The following is a 20,614-nucleotide window of genomic DNA, read 5'->3' on the forward strand; positions in this document are numbered from 1 at the left end:
ATTATTATACTAATACTTAAAGAGTCAGAAAGGAATTATTATACAGCATTGATGTATAAAATTTAAGTTTAGCATTATGGTATTTATATATTAACAAAATTACAGCAGGGTGATACAAATATACAAGATTAAGGTCCATGGCAATACATAATTGGTCAGATTTAACCTAATGAATAACATATATGTATATAAGTTAAGTTAGGCAGAAAACATATTTACATATAAACAAATTTATGGTCAAATGTGTTTGTACAAATTAATTCTTTCTAAAAAATTAAAAACATCATGCAATTTGCCTGCGTCTGCTTGCATTTCCCTGAGAGTGTATATGGCTTGGTTAGATAAGTGAAAATTTCATTCCTCTCTCGTGTAAATTTTTGACAATCTACCAGAATATGATGAATAGTGAAATGTGTGTTGCATTTTTCACATATGGGAGGGTCATCAGCTCTCAGTAAATGAGAATGCGTAGGGTGACTGTGACCTATGTCGAGCCTAAGGACAACCTCCTCCCTTCTCTCTGTACGTTGACTAGAATGCAGTGTTTAATTTCAGGTTTAATGTTATATAATTTGTTTGTTGATGTTTCTTGCCATGTTAACTCCCACTGAGCAATTAGCTTTGATCTTATAAGTTGTCTGTAGTCTGTATATGAAACTGTCAAATGAAGGGTGTCCCAAAATTTACGCAAGAAGTAATTTTGATAGAAAACACAGGTTTTTAATTAAAAATTGTAATTTCTTATTGATTCATAAAGTATACAGTATAGGGTTATGCATGGAATAGCATATTGGGTAAATGGCCTCCACAGCTTTGCTGGCACATACGCACTCTTTTGTCGAAATTTTCCATGACCGTTTTGCATAAATGTAGCTTAATTTCATTGATACAGCACTCAATTTCCTCCTTCAAGGCGTAGGTGGTCGTGGGCTTGTTGGCATAAACCTTAGACTTCAAAAAACCCCAAAGAAAAAAGTCCAATGGCGTTAAGTCACATGATCTGCACAGCCAATTCTGATCACCAAAACAGGAAATTACAAGACCGGGAAATGACTCATGCAGTAATTGAATTGTTTCTCGGGCTGTATGGCATGTGGCACCGTTTTGTTGAAACCACATGTCGTCCACATCCATATCTTGCAATTTAGGCACAAAAACTGGATTATCATGTCGCAATAGCGAGCACCATTAACTGTTATTGCCTTGCCAGCTGCATTTTCGAAGAAGAATAGACCGATGATCCCTCCAGCCCAAAATCTGCACCAAACAGTGACATGTTGTAGATGCATTTGTTTCTCAACAATCACTCATGGATTTTCTGAACCCCAAATGCGAATATTTTGTCGATTAACGAAGCCATCAAGATGAAAATGAGCCTCATCGCTGAAGATGATTTTGTTCGAAAAATAAGCATCCACTTGTTGTTGTTCCATAATCCATTCAACGAACTCTCTTCGCTGTGTGTGGTCAGTAGGCTTCAGTTCTTGAGTCAATTGAACTTTGTAAGCATAAAGATGCAAATATTTCATGAGAATACGCTGTAGAGAGCTTCTCGAAATGCCCAATTCAAGACCACGGTGCCGGATTGATGTTCCTGGACTCTCAGCAACACTCTCACGAACTGCTTCGATGTGTTCTGTTGAACGACTTGTTGAAGGACGGCCAGAGTGTATGAGATCACTAATTGATCCAGTTTCCTTGAATTTTTTAATTAATCTTTTCACAGTTGATGAAGTTAAATCACTATTCCGACCATATTTTGTACGAAAACGGCGAACTGTAGCTACCAAATCTTCATTATTTTTAAAATATTGCTCAACAATGAAAATGCATTGTTCTTTCTTGTAGCGCTCCATTTTTAATAACCCTGAACTGTCAGCTGTGACGCGGTCTTTTTTTCCTCGTTGGCAACACTTTACTGCACAAATGGCGCTAAATTTAAATCTTGCGTGAATTTTGGGACACCCTGTAGTATGTGGAGAAGGTATGGGCTGATTTAGTAGCTACATGTGCAGCCTCATTTCCTCTGATTTCGATGCGGCTGGGAATCCAGCAGAAATGAACATCGAAATTAAGGATTTTCATTTTGTGAAACAGGTGTAGCACCTCATGAAGTACTGGATGTGGATCATACATAGGAGAGGAGATAGCCTGTAAAGAGCTCAATGAGTCTGTAAATTATACACTTTTGGTAGCAGTTTTCTTTTATATGCACAAGTGCAAGCTGAATGGCATGTAACTCTGCTGTATAATTACTGCAGTCTGCTGGGATCTGATTTGAGATAACAATTTCAGGAAACACAGCAGCACAGCCAACAGAGGTATTAGTTCTTGAACCGTTAGTATAGATGGGGTAAGAGATCAGTGTGTGCTGTTCTGTGTGCATTAAACAATTGCAGGTAAATAGATGATGGGGTATAAGATTTCTGTAGCTGACAAAGTGAGAGGTTGCAGGATGGTGTGCAAACCTGCCATGGAGGAATGCTGTTATGTTTAGCATAGCTAATGTTGTCAACATTTATATTAACAGCTTGCACAGTTTCTTTAATACACATATCAAAAGGATGTATAGCAGTTTGATATGTGTGATATTGAGCTTCCCAATGCAGAGAGAAGATACTATTCCATGTAGGGTGATCTGGGAGAGATTTTATTTTTAGGGCGTAATTAAGAGACAACTGTTTTCATCGAAGTGATAGAGCCAGTTCATTTGCTTCAACATAGAGACTTTGAGTTGGTGATGTGCGAAAGGCACCAGTAGCTTTCTGCATACCCTGATGATGGATGGAACAACCACCGCAGGGTACTCTGTCTTGCAGAATCATAGACTTGGGACCAATAATCCAGTTTTGAAAGTATAAGTGCATGATAAAGATGGAGCAAGCTTGATCAGCACCTCACTCAGTAGATGATAGAGTGCAAAAGAGGCCCAAAGTTCTTTTGCACTTTTCTCTTAGTTGACGAATGTGTGCTAGAAATGTAAGTTTTCTGTCAAAAATGAGTTCCAAGAACTTGGTTTCTGTAGTTACCGGAATAACAGTAGGTCTCATTCTTAGTTCAGGATCTGGGTGATGAGCGTGTTTTCGACAGAAGTGTACACAGACACTTTTTTCTGTTGTAAACCTAAACCCATTATTAAGAGCCCACAGAGAGACATGATCAATTGCTTGCTGAAGTTGTCTTTCAATTACCCTCATGTTACGTGAGTGACAGTAACTTGTGAAGTCATCCACACATAAAGCATTGTCTACAGTGGGAGGAAGCTGTTCAATGATAGAGTTGATTTTAATAGTAAAAAGGGTTACACTTAAGACAGAGTCTTGGGGAATACCTTGTTCTTGAAGATATGGTCGAGACAGCGTATTTCCCACTCTGACTTGGAAAGTTCGTCTGGACAGAAAGTTTTTAATAAATATAGGGAGGTGTCCTTTGAGACTTAGGTTATAGAAGTCTTTTAATATGCCTTATCTCCAGGCTATGTCATAAGCTTTTTCCATGTCAAAAAAAACTGAGACAAGATGTGCTCGCTTCAGAAATGCATCTCTTAAACAAGTTTCTAACTGAACTAAATGGTCTAAAGTTGATCGATGTCTACGGAAAGCACATTGTGTAATGGAAAGAAGACTGTTACTTTCTAAATACCAGAGAAGTATTTAGAAAGTATTCTGTATTCTGTGTACTTCCACAGAATACAGTGGAAGAAAGCTACAGTAATACACCGTAGCAAATACAAATTCGAAAGACTATTCATGGAATCAGCCTCAGCCCTAAGAAACTCTCCAAACCTCAACAAATTTGGTTGTATGAGGCTGCCCCAAATTTGGGAGGCTTACATCAGCAGACCTTCAGACCAACAGCCAAGAACACCTACTTAGCCCACTAGGGGTTACCATCAGGACTTTTAGGAGAACAATAGCTTCATCACTTCATTCTCAGTTACTGTGTTGTAGTGCCTACGTGTAATGGCCTTTATTGTAAGTTCCTTTTGAAGATGGCAACATGACTTTGCCGAAATATCGGAAATATTTATTAACGTGTAATTTAATTTATAATCTTATCTACGTTGTCAATTCCTCGAGTGATTTAGTAATGCATAACCAACATGTAAGCCTGTCTACGAGACCCACCAAATGCAGTATGATGTATAGTTTGATTTGAAAAGACAAGCAAAAGAAAAGACAGTCCAACAAGGAAGAGAACATAAATCTGAAATTTTACAAACGACTGAAGATGTTACAACTGTAGTTGTTGAGCAGTCATATGAGAATGCTGCAGGTTCATTCCGTGCATGTCCCATAACAAAACAATTCGATTTGCCATACCTAAGGTATGGAGAATTTTTTGTCAAGTGTTGCAATGCTACCCATATAAACTCAGCTACAGCCAACAGTTGCATATGGAAAAAGCCAGTGTCTGAGACACATTTGCATTGATATTTCTGGCATGCACAAAGGTAGACAAGGATTGACATTGAAATATCCTATGAAGTGCATTTTTATGCACTTCATAGGATATTTCAATGTAAAAACACTCAAAACTGCTACATCCGTCCTACAGAAAATCTCCATGCATTTCAATAAGTTTCCTTACATTTGCTAAAGATCATAATATGGACAGGATTTACAACTAAATTTGTTATTGGGCTGTTTTTTTTGAAGAAATCCATCAAATTAAATTAGTGACCTGCACAGTCATGGCTGTACATTATAGGGACATACTAGGCAATTTTGTCATCCTTCAAATGAAGCAAAGAGGATGCCTGAACACCATAGCATTGATGCAAGATAGAATGCCTCAATGAACATCACATTATACGTGGGGACATATGATGTGATGTTCAACAATTATTGCATTAATGTTTCACAGAGGATAAAGTAATAGGTTGCTCATTTTCCATGAAATAGCCTTTTCACCAGACTTTAACCCCAGTGACTTTGTGTCCTGGAGTTACCTCAAAAGCATGGTGTATCAGGTCCAAGTTCTTCACCTGCCAAATTTGAAAGACAAAATCACACATAATAAGTGAAACCTTCTGACAAGATCAGTTGTGTTCTGCTGTAGGCAATGCTGTATGGTAGTATTAGCTATTGGTCCTGCACAAAGATCAACATATTGCATGTCACCTCCAATGATCATCTGAATCTCCTTGACAGCTCTTTGCAGCAAGTCAGTACTAATTTTTGCATCACGTAATTTTGTGAAATGAGCAAAATAAACATCACTGAATAACTTTTTTGTCATTGACTGAATCATTTCACAATCACATACCATATTTTTGAAACTAATGTACTTCTCTTTCGATCACAGCACCATATTTCCTCACTCGGTCATTTTTGCACTTTTTTTTTTCTTTTTTTTTAATTATCAAAATCTCTTCCTTATGATCTGGTTAGGGTACCCACTAAGTTTGTGGGCATTTCATCTACTAGTTTCTCTCTACAGACTGCTCTGAATAAGGTTAGTTTTAATTTGAAATGCCCTTATGTGTTTGTGTATAATCATCATCATCAAATTCCTGCCATGTTCTGGAGTTACCTCAAAAGCATAGTGTATCAGCTCCAAGTTCTTCACCTGCCAAATTTGAAAGACAAAATCAGTACCATCATATCCTGTTTACCCTCAAGGGGTATACAGGATATGATGGTACTACATGAAAAATTTACATCATTGAAAACTTCCTATCTACAATTTTAATCCAAATCAGTTTGTTACCTGTCAAGACTCCAACATTATCAGATCTTTTATTTCTATCTTCTAAAGCACTTTTTTAGTGCATAAAACCACCTATATCTTGGTCTTCCTATGGGTCGTTTTCATGCCAACCTGGCAGAGAACACTTGTTTTGCTAATCTTTCCTTGCCCATTCTGTTTAAGTGACCATACCACCTGAGATTAGCTCTGCTAATGCATTCCTAGTTGCTGATAATGTCAAGTTTTTTCCTAATATCCTCATTTTTAATATGATATTGGCATTGATGCCACCTGTTCATGCCCTTAATCTTTCTTAGGACTCTCATATATGCAGTCTCTAGTCTTTGGTGTTGGTTGCTTTTCATGAAAAATAATTTGCTTTGGTCAAGTGTTTTACTTCTGACCCAGCTCTCAGATCCATAAGTTAAAATTGGTTTGAACACTGTCTTGTATACACTAATTTAGTTTTCTGATTAATTTCTCTTTTATTCCATATGAATTTATTCAACTGACTTCCTATCATACAAGCTTTGTTGATTCTGTTGTATATTTCCATATTTAATTTACCATCTTCACTAAAAATCCTGCCTAAGTAGCTGAAATGTTTTACTTCTATCACAGGTTCTCTTTTCATAATGCAGTTGACATTTTCAATGCTTCTGCCTATTTTCATTGCTTTGTCTTGTTATTGCTTACCTTCATACCATATCTATTACAACAGTTATTCAATTTAGTCAGGGAATCTTACAGCCTTGTAGCGGATTTATTTAGAAGTATAACATTGTCTGCATAAAACAAAGAGCCTGTAATTAACATCTCTAATTTTGATATCATTTTCCTTCATAATTTGATCCATATAGATAATGAATAACAATGGGGATAATGTACATCCTTGTCTGACATCAGATTCAATATTAAACCATCTTCCTGTACCATCGTGAACTCTAACTGCTGACTTACAACTCGAATAAGGAATAAGTATTGTTTGATATAATGCCCCAATGACACCATATAACTGCAGCGTATTGAATAGCTTCTCTCTTGCCACTTTGTCATATGCCTTTTCCAGATCTACAAAACTTAAATACAGATCTTTGTTATATTCCAAGATTTCTCAACTAAGTGAAGATCTGATCCTGACAGCCTCTATTTGGCTGAATCCAGCTTGTTCTTCACCAAGCTTTCCTTCTACAATTCTTCCCAACCGTTTCTCAAGTTTACTTGCATAAATCTTACCAGGAACACTCAGTAGGGAAATACCTCTGTAATTCTCAAATTCAGTTTTATTTCCCTTTTTATATATGGGTACTATGAGAGCTGTACTCCAATCATTGGGAATTCATCCCTCTCTCCATGCCTTTTGAACGATGCATTGCAGCCACTTTTATACCTCCATACTTCAGCATTTCTGGTCGAATATCATCTACTCTGCTGAATTTCCACATTTCAAGCCTTTGATGCCTTTTTCTACTTTAAATATGGATATGTATACCTGACTGTATGCCTGTTGAGTGTCTTTTACCAATGTGCTATCACTGCTTGTTTCATTTAGCAATTTTTTGAAGTACTCCATACTTTAAGGATATCTTTTTCTCCAGTTTTCATGTCACCTTTATCATTTCTAATTCCTTTTACAACACTCTTTTCTTCCATTTCTGAGCTTCTTCAACAACCCCCAGAACATCTTGTCACCTTCTTGATATTTATTTTCTATGTTCTTAACAAAGTCTTCCCATGACTTTTGTTTAGCTAGTTTTGCACAGTGTTTGGCTTTCTTACATTTGTCTCTGTATTCTCTAACAGCACTAGCAGACTTATTTGCCAGGAACTTATATCAAAAGCTTTCTTCTTTACCTTCACTGCCTCTTTAAATTCCTTTGTCCACCATGGAGTTCTGATTTTTCTATACTTGCAGACAACCTCACCACATGCCTCTCTGGCTGAATCAATCAGGGTTTTCTTCAAGGCTTGCCACTGAATCTCCAAGGTTTGGTTCCTGTTCTCAAACTCTTTCAATTTTTCTTTAATAATCTTTGTGTGTTTTAGTCTACAGTTCACATCTGAGAGTTGCGCAACTTTTATTTGCTTTAAAACTTTCTTACATGTTCTTTTTTTCAAAATGAAATTAAATTTTATCCTGCCCAAGAATAAATAGTGATCACCTCCAATTTCAAATCCTCTATCAACAATAACATACTCAATAAGACTTTTCTTATTCCTTGTCTCTTCTCTTCATGTGAATTTCTGCACATTTTTATGTTGAAACATGGTGTTAGTAATAACCAGTCCATGTCCTGAGCAGAAATCCAACAGGTATTTGCTATTTTTACTAATAGTATTATTAATAAAATTTTTATTAATAATACTTTTACTATTTTGATTAATAGTAAATATTAATAATATTTACTATTATTAGCTTTGCTCTTTTCTCCAAATTTTCCCAAAATATTTTCGTATGTCTGACAATCATTTCCTACTCTGCTATTTAGATCCTCAACAAGGACCAACTTTTTCTTTTTCATTGTGTCAGTTGCTTTCTCTAAAAGCCTCAAAAAATTCCTCCACTTCTACTATAGTAGAACCTTCTGTGGAACCATAGTCACAAATAAGTCTCATTGTCCAGTTCCCCCATTCTGATATTTGGCCACATCACTCTACTTGAGACTGCCTGCCATTCAACAAGATTAGCCTCATATTTAGTGTTGAATACTATGGCTACTCCTTCTTTTCCTTGCCTGAGTATAACATTTTGTATCTATTGCTCAGAAAGATTTCACCAGTTTTTGTCTTTTTTGTTTCAGTCACCTTTACTTTGTTGATCTGGTACTTATCTAATTCCTCACCTAGCTTCATTTCTTTGCCATTCAAGATTATTATATTGATAGTACCAATCTTTAACTCTGGTGATGCTGAGTTGGGGTGTTTTCAGATTTGTTTCAGTAGCTGACTTTTTGGTGTTTGTCCTGATTCCCTGGCAAAAACAACGGGTGTCCTTGTTAAACCGAGTGATGCCCCAGCGGGCATGAAATTCTGTCATGTTGTACCATCATTTTACTGTCAATTTGGTCAGCTAAATCCCAAATTGCCAATCCATCCTTGTTCTTTCAGTATCCAGGTAGATACCTAACAGGGTGCACAACATGAGAAGGTGAGGATTGGACATTAGGTCAGAAGTCCTGGTCGGTTCTCCACATTCCTTTAAAAGCTATGTGGAGGTCTCCTCTCAGTTATACAGGTTTGACCCTAAAGCACCCCATGTATTATTTTTGTTATTATTAAGAGAAACCTCCAGAAAGTCAGGGCTCATTGAAAGATGGCCACATATTACACGCACCGTCATACTTATTCTTGAACTCATTCACACTGGCAATCCATTCCCATCACAAACAACCCTAAAGGAGAAAAATCTAGTCGTCACCCTCTTCTAAGCAGCATTCATTCTGTTTCCAATGATGCCCTCTTGTCCTTCCCCCCCCCCCCTCGAAAAAACTAAACATTCCATTAATCCTGTATGATCCTTTCAGAAGTTTGTAAATCTCAATCATATCACCTCTCTTTCTCCTGGTTGCAAGAGTCTCCAATCTACAAATTCTCAATCTGAAAGTCTACAAAGTCATCGTAATCACCATTCCACAATCCTGATATCACTTTTAACACCCTCCTTTCCACTCTCTCCACTTTATCAGAATCACAATAGAAACCAGGAGACCAGACATACACACTGTAGTCCAAGTCAGGTCTTATCAAGGTCTTGATAAGAGACAAAATCACATCCTTATCTTTATATGTAAAAATTCATTTCAGTATTGCAATTATCTTTTGAGTTGCATTGGCAATCTTTGCCACATGGCCCCTGAACTTCAACTTACTATCTAATAATACTTCAAGATCCCTAGCCTCAGCAGTTTCTTCAAGCATAATCCCAACAATATAGAGTGATTCAAAAGATGGACTCAATTTTGTATGGCTATATTTTCTGAACTATACATCATATGTGAATGACCTACATAACATTTGAAAGAGGCAGTCCTAAAGTTTGAAATACCACAGCTAGGGTGCTTGCCTAGCGCACAGCAGCATCGGTTGTGAGCAAAATGGCTACTATGCAGCACAAAATTGTTTGCGTCAACTCGGTTTTAATGAGCTCATTAAAACCGAGTCGGCGACTGCGGTGCAACATGCATTTCATCGTCGGTTAAGCATTAATCCTCCAATGAGGAAGAACATTTGTCGTTGGAATTATCAATTTGAGCACACAGGTTGTCTGTGTATGGGAAAAAGCTCAGGCAGACCACGTGTATCAGAGGAGAATGCGAGACAAATTCAGCTACAGTCTTGATGTTATCCATGCGGCCAGAGGGGGGGGGGGGCACAATGAACATCTATAAACTTTATTGTGAGTATAATCAAATATACTTCACATCATATTTGTTACTAGTTCTATGTTTAATATATAAACTTACAAAATTGAGTCCATCTTTTTGAATCACCCTGTATAATACAAATCTGAATATCTAATCATGCCAAAGTAAATGACTTTACATTTACTGACATTATTGAACAGGTATCCAATTTCCCATGCCCACAATTAAGCTTATTCAAATCATTCTGCAAGTACTGCATGTCGGCAGAATTCCTGATTACCCTACCTATTTTTGCATCAGCAAATAGCCATATGTCACCTGTCAAATCCTTCTCAATGTCATTAGTATACAGACTGAATAACAATGGACCAAGTTCTGATCCTTGAAGCACACAATTAGTTATCTTGAATCTTGCAGATTCACATCCTCTATATACCACTTTTTGATATCTCTCAGTCAGCCATTTTCTTAACCACACTAATATTTTATAATCCAAACCCATATTCTCAAATTTATGCAACAGTCTTCCATGCTGTATTCTGGAAAAAGCTTTAGCAAAATCCAAATGTATCATGTTGTATCCAATTCCATTTCTCTAGTTCAATGATGACATTATTACAGAAAGTTGAAAACATCAACTGCACCCTGAATAGAGAACCTATAGAATAAGTAAAACCTCTCAGCTATTTAGGCATGATTTTTCAGTGAAGATGGCAAATTAAATTTGGAAATAGACAGCAGAATTAGTAAAGCTAGTATAGTAGGAAATCATCTGAATAAATTTATACCGAATAAGAGAGAGATTAGTCAAAACACTAAACTAGCTATATACAGGACAGTGTTAAGAGCAATTTTAATTTCTGGATCTGAGTGCTGGGTAAGAAATAAAACTTTTGTTCAAAGACTGGAGACTACAGATATGAGAGTCCTGAGAAAGATTAGGAGGACTAAACAGATGGCATCAATGGCAATATCATATTAAAAATCAGGATATTAGGAAAGATCTTGACGTTGTTAGCATTCAGGAATGCAACTAGTGGTATGACCACTTAAACAGAATGGGAGAGGAAAGATTAACTAAGCAAGTGTTCTTTGCCAGCAAGGAAAGAAAAAGACCTAGAGGAAGACCAAGATGTAGGTGGACTGATACAGATTAATTAAACAATTGTTCTTTGCCAGCAAGGCAAGAAAAAGACCTAGAGGAAGACCAAGATGTAGGTGGACTGATATAGTAAAAAGTACCGAAGACAGAAAATATAAGATCTGATAATACTGGAATGTTGACAGATAACAGACTAATCTGGAGGAAAATTGTTGATAAGAGATTAGTAATGATGTAACTGTTCATGAAGTACATATTCATAAGATCCTGTACCCCCCCCCCAAGACTATACGTCAAGAATTTGAAGATGATGATGAAGTAAATGCTCTAACATGGAAGTTTGTCTCTACAATTCTACATAATGAATGCTGATCATCACAGTGTTAATGTGAAAGAAAAAAAATCGGATTAACAGATGACTGCCCTCTCATGGACTAATTTAAATAATTTTTTCTGTCTTTTCTAATGAAATTTCTTGAAATTGTTTTGCCAACTTTCCTCTAAGCATGAAAAAACAAGCAGCTACTAGTCACCTATTCACAGTTCAACTGCAAACTTAATAAATCAATTCATTCGATTCACCTTTGTTCTTTGGAACAGCCTTCTTCATACCATTTTCAACAAAGACTATAATCATCAGCTGTTCCAGAAGTGGCTTAAGACATTACTACCTATTTTCTCCCTTAACTATTAGCCTGCATAATGGAGACTATTATGTAATAGATTTTGCAGCATCTATGCGTGGGGGCTGATATAAACTCTGCAGGAGATTATTTAATTATATCATGCCTTAAAATCCTTCAATGTCTGCTCACTCATCGACCTTGACAATGCATTAAATGCACCCCTCCCCTTCTTCACTTCATGCAAAACCCCTCATTCTCTTGTTCAACTCTCCCTTGCAAACTTTCAACAATGCTCCATGTCCACTGCATTTTGGAAAATTTTCCTGTATCTATTTGGTAAACAAATCATATCAACCTCTCCTCCTGTTACTATCTACAAAGCTCTGTACATTACATTCTTCTCACCTTGATATTATCTTTGTTATTATCATTCCCTCTATACCTTTTTAAAATTTCCTCATCTCCTTGAAATCCAAGTGATTAGATCTGCACACACAATCCAGATTTTGTCTGATCAAGGCTCTACGTACAATGGGAACATTATCTCTGTTGGTCAATTTTCTTCTCACCACTGTAGATTAGTAATCCATGGGGTAATCTTAACTGTCACTGCAATATGTCTCCTGAACTTAAATTCACTGGTGATCATTTTGTTCTAGGTCCTCTGCCTCCTTCAGTACAGTTTCACCAACAGAATACACAACCTTCTATCTATCAACCCCAAAGTTAAAAAGTTATTAGCTACACTAAAACTGTCATGAATCTTCCTGAAAGGCCACTACACCAGTATAACTAAACTCACCCCTGCTTTAGATCATTCGCAAACAAACTGCATAACGCCCCCCCCCAAAAAAATCCTTTCACAATATCGTTAATATAAAGCGTGAAGAGTAATTGCTCTAGTAATTCTGAAACTCCATTTGTTACATTCCTCTTCACTGATACTCCTCTCCTATATCAAACTTCGATATCTCAGACAGCTAACATCAATTCGCTAGCTGATTATCTAAACCCATTTGTTGTAAACTTAAATATCGTTTTATCATATAGCATCATCCTTGAACTCTGGCCTTTATACAAAAATCTCACTTTGACCATGCCATTCCTGTATATGTTCAATCACCAATTTTTCCAAAATTTTAATTATCACTGAAGAAATATAAACAGATCTATAGTCTATGCATCCATTTCAAGTTCACTTTATGCAATGACTCTACTTCTTTCCCTTACTTAAGTAGTTAACAGTTTCAAGATTGCAAAAACAACCAAGTTAATAGCTGTATCATTTCTTTAGTATATTCTTTCAAAATAAGAACATTAAGGAACACACAGAATATTAAGACAGTGAGGTTGCAGTCTCATTGCTTTAATATTCCAAATATATCTATTTCATTTACTTGCAAATAAACAACTCATTCTCCTCCAGTATGAAGTTTTTACTGCAAATCTCATCCACAGAAAGCTGTTAGCTTAAAGTATGTACCACAGATGTGCTAAATGGTTCTCCCACAGAAGTGAATTTAGCTTAAAGTATTAGTACCACAGATAGGCTAAAGGAACATTCTAGAAACTCTGCTCTAGAAACCAAATTACTGGCCTAGATGATAGATCAATGTGGGCATGTATGTTTGTGATTGTCTTTAGGTGGAAAATGAATTTCATTGCCCAGTGCAAGGCCACTACCCTGCTTATTGGAGGTCGGAAGTGATTTCGAAAAGTTCCATGTTTGGTTTCTAGAGCAGGGTTTCTGGATATGTAAAAAATGAATACAAAAATGTACAATTAATGAAAGTAGAAAAAAAAATCCTTAGCCCATACACATAGTATTAATAACTATATATTCACATGTATACCATAGTAATTAACGTTTTAATAATATGTACATGAAGTGCTTAAGGGTCAAAGCTATATGACTGAGATGAGACTTCCACATAGCCTTTAAAGAAATGCGGAGAAACGACGAGGGCTTCTGACCTAATGTCCAATCCTCACCTTCCCGTGGTGCACCCTGTTGGGTATCTACCTGGATACTGAACGAACGAGGATGAGCTAGCAATTTGGGATTTAGCCGACCAAATTGTATTCTTATTGGCTTAAACCAATATACAAAATGATAGTACAACATGACAGAATTTCATGCCGGCTGAGGTGTCGCCGGTTAAACAAGGCCCCCATTGTTTTCGCCAGGGAACCAGGGCAAACAGCGAAAAGTCAGCTACTAGAACAAATCTGAAAGCACACCTCAACTCAACATCACCAGAGTTAAAGATCGGTACTATCAACATAAGAAGCCTGAATGGTGTTGGATCCTACTTGTTCTTAATCTATACTTGGATCCGACATGATTACAATTACGATGTTCTTAACTAATTGATAAGTTGTAAGTTGATTTCTAATTCAAATATAGAGAAAATTTATATTTAAAGACTGCGCCACTCTATATCTGAATTAGTTCAAGAATTGAAGAAAAATCAACCTTCAACTATTTCTCCTTAAAATATATACTGGCCAAGTATATTTGACTTACTTAATTTACCCGCTTTGGTTCGAATATTTTATGAATGGTGCAGTAAAAGAGATTCAGGCAAAGTACAACTTTAGATAAACAAAAATAAACATTTAATTTTAAAATCACAAATTTTACACTTAAGTTTAAATCGGTAATTAAGATATCACAAACATTTTAACTTCTCAGATAAATTCAATCATACAACTCATACAATGGTAAACCTGTTATCTCTATAAAACAGTCATCTCACAGTTCCTTAAGTTCCAAATACAACAAAAAATGCAGTAATACCACTTCACAAACAAACACCTTTAAATTTACACTTTAGCTAACTTCCTCAATAGTTATTGTTAGTATAAAGAAATTCTAGGATGAAACTCTCACACTTCTCTGTATAGGAATATTAACGGTTGGAATAATCTTACCGATAATCTTTTTTCTTCACCTACTTATACATAAATACTTTTTATAACTGTAAACACTTAAACAGTATACGGCACCCATTAAAATAATTCTTCTAAGCAATAACTGAATTAATCATCGGTCACAATACACATAAACAAACGTTGTGGCATAAAGTACTACTGGTCACTCATGAAATAAGGCAACACACAATAATTCCTTAACTTGAGGTTTTATATGCACAGTTGTTCACTCTTCCGGCATTCAATTAATTCTTTAGACACTACAATTCTAAACACAGCTAACGGTAAACTTCAATTTTACAGCCTCTACTACTCTAGTAACTCCGTGCTTTATTTCAAGATTCTGTGTGTCCTTGACAGGTCGGCCCTGAAATTATATCTCAATTCAAGTATCGCTAGTCTAATTAATAGTCTCTCAGCTGTTTTCCATAGCTATAATTGTTATTCTACAACTTATTAGCTAACTGCTTCTCAACTAGTAGACTATATTAGCTGCTTGAGGGACTTGCCGACTTGCTATTATCGCACTGTGATTCCCGAATGCTCCGATTCCAACCTAATGCCAATCCTCTCCTTTCTCTCTCTCTCTCTCTTAATAATCTAATCTCCCCCTTAATTGTCAGCGTTCTTTCCTTTTTATATCCGTTGTTCCCGCCTAAATTGTTCTCGGGATCTAAAACTCTTTTCAATAAAACTTCTCCTCACGTGGTGTTACAAAACGTGGAAGCTATCTAACATACGTTTCCATGACAACAAAACAAAACATAATAAAATTGAGCTATTACATAATGTTAAATTTCTACAAATAGGAATAAATAGAAAATATTTAAATTTCAATTAATGCGCAGTTAAAATATCAAATACAAATTCTTATAATATTAACATAGTAATAATTAAAATAGCCTAATAATATTTAATACAGTCTTTTCATTATTAATACATATATCTTGATTAAATAATTAAATATTAGACAAAATTAAGGTAGTTATATGAATATTAAATTATAAAATAAGTTATTTACATTAAATAATTACAAGTTTAGCTTATGTGTTTAAAGTTTGTTTTTCAATTGGTTAGAGTATAATAAATTTAGTTTAATCCTTTATCCAAGTGTGAGCAAACAAAGTTTGCGCCTGAAAGTATCTTCAGGACTGGGGTAAGGTGGTGCAGGGCAACTCGTTGCAAAGGTGGAGCAAGATACCAACACTCCTATCTCAGTATCTCCTATAATGCAAAATCTCCTATAATGCAAAACACATCTCCTTGCGGATATGTCTAATGTTATGCATTAAGGGAAGGGCCACTACCCATGCTAGTTTCGACCTTGATTGAGGTCTCTTCAGTGGGAGCTAGGCCCAAGCTGAGATACCCGATGGGTAGTGGCCCTTCCCTTAATGCATAACATTAGAGATATCCGCAAGGAGATGTGTTTTGCATTATAGGAGATACTGAGACAGGAGTGTTGGTGGCTTGCTCCACCTTTGCAACGAGTTGCCCTGCTGTTGTACCACCTTACCCCAGTCCTGAAGATACTTTCAGGTGCAAACTTTGTTTGCTCACACTTGGATAAAGGATTAAACTAAATTTATTATATTTAGCTTATGTGATGGAAGATCATATTGGATTCTGAAGCAAATAATAATTACTTTAATCTCTACATAATCAGAATCCAACAATGGCAAAGAAACGGAGCTACCTGAGGAATTAGATAAGTACCAGATCGACATAATAGTGGTGACTGAAACAAAAAAGACAAAAACTGGTAAGATCTTTCTGAGCAATAAATACAAAATGTTATATTCAGGAAATGACAATCAAGGAAAAGAAGGAGTAGCCATAGTATTCAACACAAAATACGATGCTAATCTTCTTGAATGGCAGGCAGTCTCAAGTAGAGTGATGTGGGCTAATAGAATGGGGGAATTGGATGAGACTTATTTCTGCCTATGGTCCCACAGAAGGTTCTACTAAGGTAGAAGTGGAGGAATTTTTTGATGCTTTAGAAAAAGCAACTGACATAGTGAAAAATAAAAGTTGGTCCTTGTTGGGGATCTAAATAGCAGAGTAGGAAATGATTGTCAGACATACGAAAATATTTTGGGAAAATTTGGAGAAAAGAGCAAAGCTAATAATAATGGCAAATATCTGTTGGATTTCTGCTCAGGACATGGACTTGTTATTACTAACACCATGTTCCAACATAAAAATGTGCACAAATTCACATGGAGAGAAGAGGCAAGGAATAAGAAAAGTCTCATTGACTATATTATTGTGGATAGTGATGTTTTCTCCCTGGTGCAGGACACTAGAGTGTACAGAGGATTAGAAATTGGAAGCGATCACTATTTAGTCTTGAGCAAGATAAAATCAAATTTCATATTGAAAAGAATAATATGTAAGAAAGTTTTAAAGCGAATAAAAGTTGAGCGGATCTCAGATGTGAACTGTAGACTAAAATACAAATACACAAAGATTATTGAAGAAAAAATGAGAGAGTTTGAGAACAGGAACCAAATGTTGGAGATTCAGTGACAAGCCTTGAAGAAAACCCTGATAGATTCAGCCAGAGAGGCATGTGGTGAGGTAGTCTGCAAGGATAGAAAAATTAGAACTCCATGGTGGACACAGAAAGTTAAAGAGGCAGTGAAAGAAAAGAAGAAAGCATATCAAAAGTTCCTGGCAAATAAGTCAGCTTTTGCTCTTAGAGAATACAGAGACAAATGTAAGAAAGGGAAACACTGTGTAAAACTAGATAAACAAAAGTCATGGGAGGACTTTGGCAAGAACATAGAAAATAAATATCAAGAAGGTGGTAAGATATTCTGGAGGTTGTTGAAGAAGCTTAGAAATGGAGGAAAGAGTACTGTAAAAGGAGTCAGAGATGATAAAGGTGACATGAAAACGGGAAAAATATATGCTTGAAGTATGGAGTAATTACTCCGAAAAATTGCTAAATGAAACAAGCAGTGATGACAGCACAGTGGTAAAAAACACTGACCAGACATGTAGTCATGAATACATATCCATACTTGAAGTAGAAAAAGCCATCAAAGGCTTGAAATGTGGAAAGGCAGCAGGAGTGGATTATATTCGACCAGAAATGCTGAAGTATGGTGGTATAAAAGTCTTACAGTGGCTGCACTGCATAGTTCAGAAAACCTGGACAGAGGAATGAATTCCCGATGATTGGAGTAGAGCTCTAATAGTATCCATATATAAAAAGGGAAATAAAACTGAACGTGAGAATTACAGAGGTATTTCCCTACTGAGTTTTCCTGGCAAGAACTATGCAAATATACTTGAGAAACGGTTGAGAAGAATTGTGGAAGAAAAGCGTGGTGAAGAACAAGCTGGATTCAGGCCAAATAGAGGGTGTCAGGATCAGATCTTCACTTTACGACAAATAGTTGAGAAAGCATGGAAATATAACAAGGATATGTATTTAAGTTTTGACGATACGGAAAAGGCATATGACAAGGTGCCAAGAGAGAAGCTATTCAATACGCTGCAGTTATATGGTGTCAATGGGGCATTATATCAAGCAATGCTTAGTCTTTATTTGAGTTGTAAGTCAGCAGTTAGAATTGAAGGAAGTACAGAAAGGTTCAATGTTAAATCTGGTGTGAGACAAGGATGTAAATTATCCCCTCTCTTATTCATTATCTATGTGGATCACATTATGAAGGAAAGTGGTATTAAATATATCAGAATTGGAGATATTAATGTCAGCTCTTTGCTTTATGCAGACAATGTTATACTTCTAAATAAACCCACTACAAGTTTGCAAGATTCCCTGACTAAATTGAATAACTGTTATAATAGATATGGTATGAAGGTCAGCATTAAAAAGACAAAGACAATGAAAATAGGTAACATTGTTGAAAATGTCAACTGTGTTGTGAGCAGGGAAACTGTGGAACAAGTAAAACATTTCAGCTACTAAGGCATGATTTTTATTGAAGATGGTAAATTAAATATGGAAATAGACAACAGAATCAACAAGCTGGTATGGTAGGAAGTCAATTGAATAAATTCATATGGAATAAGAGAGAAAGTAGTAGGAACACTAAATTAGCTGTATACAAAACAGTGTTCAAACCAGTTTTAACTTATGGATCTGAGAGCTGGGTCAGAAGTAAAACACTTGACCAAAGACTAGAGACCACAGATACGAGTCCTGAGAAAGATTATAGGTGTGAACAGATGGCATCAATAGCAATATCATATTAAAAACGAGGATATTAGGTAAGAACTTGATGTTGTCAGCATACTTGTGAAACTATGGTTATGAATACTCCACAGGTTTCACTATATAAGAAACACAGTATTAATGTACTATAGTACATTAATAGATATCAAGCTTTTTTTTTACAACCTTTCTTTTATGTGAGTGGAAGTCACATAAAAAAGAAAAAACATGGAACTTTTTCAAGGCACTTCATGCCTCAAAAAAGGCCAGTGGTCACACACCAGGTGATGAATTCATTTCTCACCTTAAAATGTTTACAAAACATCTATGCTCATAGAATGTGAAGCAAGAACCTGTTGGTTGGAGAATGGATATGCTAACTACCTGGGCAACCAGACAGACTATGTCAACAAGGCCCAATAAAACATTCGCCAGAATGATATGACCCTAATAAAGTCATCAATATACAGTTCTACAATGTCATAACATTTTTATTCCATCAATATCATCTTATCTCCTACTAGCCATATAATGAAAGAATTAGCTGAGATTTTTCTTGGCTTGCATATGAGCCTTTTCTCATATTCCAATTTCCACTTCTTGACTACATTTTTTACCTATCTAGATTGAATCATATGAAAGAAAGAAGACATGTTAACACTGGATCTGAAGATCTGTAAATTCTAGAAGAAAGATTATTTCAAAAGAGAGCAGCAGAAATAATGAACAGAGAGGAAGAAAAAGTTGTTCTGACTGACAATCCAAATACCTAAACATGAGCTTATCTTCCTTGGGAAGAAATGTTGGTTGGAGAGAATATATATTATACCCTCAACCAACCATGCCAGCAAATTGGGAAAACTTAGATGAGTAGCACTTGGAAAAGATGAAATTGTCATATTGGAGATGGGATGGACTAAGATCACATATATTGGTGAAATCAATCCAGAAAGTTTTGATTTTAACTGTTTCTTATCTATTTCTCTTGCTTGACCTTTCATGGTCATTTAGTTCAAACTGAGATGGACATGGAATATAGAATAACGAATTCTTTACTAAGTTATATACATGGCCTTGGCACTGCTCCACTACTTGTTTCATTTATTTTCCTGCCTCTTCCACTACTCTTTATAAACACTCTGCTCTCATTTGCATAGTCAAGTTTAATCATCATTCATTTTTACTTTGATTGCTCTCACAATGTCTCATTTCTTTCAAAATGTTTTATTCTTTCATACTTCTCCTCAATACTTAAGGCTTTCCTTTTTCGTTCATTACTTGGATTCTTATAACTATGATGCTTACTTATGTTTAGAGTGCTCTATTAAACACTTATCACATTAAAAAAAAAAAAAAAAACTCAGTAGAAGAGCATAACACCCACTGTAGGGCAATGTTTGATGTATGTGTGTGTCTGAGAGTAACCAAGTGGTGATTTTGCATTTACCTGTGTGGATTAGTAGCACAAAGCATAATTACTTCATGAAAAATCACATATTAGTTAACGATTTCACTTTTTGGTGATTTTATTCCCCTATTTATCTATCACAGGGCATTATAAACACGTTATAGGAGAAACGACAGTATAACCAACAAGTGTTGCTACTTAAATATATGTCAGTTTCATCAAGGTTACTGGTATAAAAACAATAAATAGTAAACAATAATATACTAAAAGAGGTGCTAACAATATAAACTATGGAAACTT

The 20,614-nt window shown here is 35.9% G+C and overlaps 1 protein-coding gene across 2 annotated transcripts in view; it reads right to left on the reverse strand.

Moving 5' to 3' along the window:
• LOC150104209 (nardilysin-like) overlaps positions 1–20,614 on the reverse strand; it is a 561,456-nt gene that overhangs the window by 352,277 nt on the left and 188,565 nt on the right. The window lies entirely within an intron of this gene.

This window comes from Typopeltis vanoorti, chromosome 8 (genome assembly GCF_054136105.1).
Source record: "Typopeltis vanoorti isolate ZY-2024b chromosome 8, IOZ_Tvanoo_1.0, whole genome shotgun sequence".
Classification (NCBI taxonomy): Eukaryota; Metazoa; Arthropoda; class Arachnida; order Uropygi; family Thelyphonidae; genus Typopeltis; species Typopeltis vanoorti.